Source organism: Aethalodelphis obliquidens, unplaced genomic scaffold (assembly GCF_003676395.1).
Source record: "Aethalodelphis obliquidens isolate GAN/ISIS:26980383/991018 unplaced genomic scaffold, ASM367639v1 scaffold3, whole genome shotgun sequence".
Lineage (NCBI taxonomy): Eukaryota > Metazoa > Chordata > Mammalia > Artiodactyla > Delphinidae > Aethalodelphis > Aethalodelphis obliquidens.
This window is the reverse complement of record NW_020837947.1, coordinates 74,082,331-74,085,930: the sequence shown is the minus strand read 5'-3', so window position 1 is coordinate 74,085,930 and position 3,600 is coordinate 74,082,331. Positions and strand designations below refer to the sequence as shown.

Here is a 3,600-nt window from a genome sequence, read left to right as displayed (position 1 = left end):
CATTATTTGTACACTGGATTATCCTTACCTTTGGCAGAATTGTCCTTGGGAAAAAACAGAGAAATAAGGACAGTTTGAAGTTCCAATTTTCCCATCTGATACTGGGTCACCATAAATGATATGATAAAAAATAAAGAAGGATGAGGTGATGGGAGTGACATTTTAAATAGAGTTCTCTAGAGGAGAGGTGTCTCTGAGCAGGGAAGTGGGTGAATTGAGGATCCAGCTTTGGGCTGCCTAGAAGCAGCAGCTCCAGGCTGTGGGAACAGCAGGTGCAAAGGACCTGGGGCAGGCTTGTACAAGAGCAGACACAGGCAGGGGAGTTGTGAGGACCAGCCAGTGTGGCAAGCAGAGTGAGCAAGGGATTGAGTATGTGAATCATGTCAGAAAGACACCTAGAGACACAGTTGTGCAGGGCGTGGAGGCCCCAGGAAGGACTTCGGGTTGGTCGGTGCATTTAGAGCGTATTGGCAAAAGAGTGACACAATCCCAATTGCCTTTTAAAACTCTGGCTATAGTTTAAAGACTAAACTATGTGCATGTGTTTTGGGGGGGAATGCTAAAAATAGAAATGGGAAAACCACATAGGGGGTTATTATAGAAAACCTCCCCAGAGATGACTGGGTTTGGACCAGAGCCAGGATTTCTGGCTGGGTTGGATACGGGGTGGGAACAAGAGAAAAATGAAGGATAACTCTGGTTAAGATCCTCATCAACTGAGTAGGACTACAGTGGTCCCTCTTATTTGGGGGGATCTGTTCCAGCACCCCCCCAATGGCCCTGCGGATACCTAAATTCGAGGATGCTCAAATCCTTTATATAAAAGGGCATGATATTTGCATATAATCTACACACATCCTCCTGTATTCTTTAAATCATCTGTAGGTTACTTAAAATACCTAATATAATGTAAATACTATGCAAATAGTTGCCAGAGTGTGGCAAATTCAAGTTTTGCTTTTTGGAACTTTCCGGAATTTTTTTTTCTGAATATTTTCAATCCACGGTTAGTTGAATCCACAGAGGCAAACTCACAAGTATAGAGGGCTGACTGTATTTATTAAGACGGGAAAGGTTGTGAGAGAAGCAGGTTTAGGTGGACATGAGCAGGTCGTCCAGAGGCCAGTTTTAGACAGGTGAAGTGTGAAATCTTTGGAGAACCCCTCTTAGTGAAGGTGATTGCTGTAGATAGGCACTTTGGACCCTGCTCTTATAAAAAAATGACATCAAGAGGGAAAAGGCCTAGTAAGCTGTTCTCATGTGGCTTTCTGAGGCCTCACAGTGTGGGACGCTTGGAGGCCCAGCTGCTATCATAGGCATGGCCAGCTGTTAGTACCGCTGGTTCATTGAGGTGCTGACGCCAGGGGAAGACACGTGTGCTCAGCCTCCTGCAATAGTACAACACCCAGGAGATGGTGCTGAAGGCCGACACAGTGACTGCCAGGCATTCTAGCAGCCCGAGAATGCCGAGACCAACTATGTGGTCTGGGAGACTGGAAAGGAAGCCAACCCAGAGAATCCCACACATTGGAGTCTATCTTATTTCTACTTAATAACGTGCACCTACCTCATCCCGCTGTTCATGTCCTACTGCAGCCACCGAAAATATTCCCATGGTTAGAAGACCTGACTGGAAAGACGAACTTGGATATCTCGTGGTGAAACAGCGACATCAACAAATATAGACAGACATGCCCCCTAGAAATAGGTCTTTGGGGATCTGCTCAAGTTAAACGAGCAGCAGATAAAGTTTTAGCAGAAGCAGAGGAGCTGTGAATTGAAGATGAAGAGTGGGTAACCTTGATAGAGATCGGCCCACATAAAAAAGAATGAAATAGCAGCAGCACGGATGGACCTAGAGATTATCATACTAAGTGAAGTAAGTCAGACAGAGAAAGACAAGTATCATATGATATCACTTATGAATCTAAAAAAAAAAGATGCAAATGAACTTATTTATGAAATAGAAATAGACACGCAGACATAGAAAACAAACTTATGGTTACCAAAGGGGAAAATGGGAAGGGATAAACTAGGAGTTTGAAATTAACATATACACACTACTGTATATAAAATAAACAACAAGGACCTATTGTATAGCACAGGGAAATATACTCAATATTTTGTAATAACCTATAAGGGAAAAGAATCTGAAAAAGAATAGATAGATGACAGTCATTTTGCTGTACACCTGAAACTAACACAACATTGTAAATCAACTATACTTCAATTATAAAAAAAGAAAAAAAAATCCTAATCCAAGCATTCATTTTTCTCATCCTTAAAAAAAAAAAGAGAGATTGGCCCAAAGTATGGACTGTACAAACAGAACAGATGAGGTCTTTGTCTGAAGCTAAGTCTGTGGAAAATATTGCTGCAAAGTCAAAATTAAGGCTAAGAAAAGATCTCTAATCAAGACTGATCTAGATGATGATGTAACTGCCCTAAATCAGAGGTGTTTGGGGGATGCTGAGGTGGAATGTACCTGAACAGTGGACTGGCCCAAATACAGCACCTGTGGATCCCGTGTTACCAAGTACCCTTTCCCAGCTGCCCGAAACACACAGGACCAGGAAAGAGTCCAAGGAAAAGAAGAAACACAACGCTTCAAAACTGACGCTACACCACCTCCCGCAGGAGGCCACTGAAACCAGTAACAGAGGAGGATGCCTCTGCCCATGAGACTCAGGGTCCTGAACGTGGTCAGCTCCGAGACCAATTTCTCAAGCCAGGCTTCCCTCAAACCAGAAGAAAGGATCTCGAGCATCTACCATCCTAAGTCAGGCAGCGATACCACATTGATAACCATGCTTAATGCAAAAGACTTTCTACAGGATCTGAAATGTGTCCCATCAGATGAAAAGCAAAAGCAAGGCTGCCAATGAGAAAATGAAACTATAATTCAGAGAAGGAAAGAGAGAATGCTGCCAGAGGGCAGGACAATTATTGTCCCAGTTCCTTATGGAGTAGTAACCAGACCCTTAGGTGCATTTCTTTTTTAATTAAAAAAAAAATTGTTTTTTAAAAAATGTTTTGGCTATGCTGCACATCTTGCGGATCTTAGTTCCCTGACCAGGGATTGAACTCAGGCCCTGGCAGTGAAAGCACGGAGTCCTAACCACTGGACCGCCAGGGAAGTCCCTAAGTACATTTCTTAAGAGTAGGAGACCAGGTTGTACCAGTTTGGGTTCAGGGTCCCTCCTGGCAGTTAAAAGATTGGCTGTGGCTTTTGCCTGATGGTTCACTAGTTGATACATTTGCTAAAGCTAAAGATTGTCTCAAGGATGACGAAGTTTGTCTGCACCCAAATGTTCAGCAGTGTGATGTAACGGTATTAGAACTCTCAGCTATCACAAACATCCTGTGGATAGATCACTCTTCTTACAGCTCTGAGAAACCTTTACAGCTACACAGTAAAGCACACATCCCACCTGAGATTCTGAATTAGTTGGTTTCTCCTTTGTCTAGAAATTGGGATTAAGAAACATGGATATATTTTATACAGGGGATATATGTATATGTGTGGCTGATTCACTTTGCTGTATTGCAGAAACTAATACAACACTGTAAAGCAACCATACTCGAATAAAAATAATAATA

At 42.7% G+C, this 3,600-nt stretch overlaps 1 pseudogene; it reads left to right on the top strand.

The window, feature by feature from the left end:
- Positions 1 to 2,225: 2,225 nt before the first annotated feature.
- LOC113613201 (parafibromin pseudogene) lies at positions 2,226 to 3,002 on the top strand (annotated as a pseudogene).
- The last annotated feature ends 598 nt before the right edge of the window (positions 3,003 to 3,600 follow it).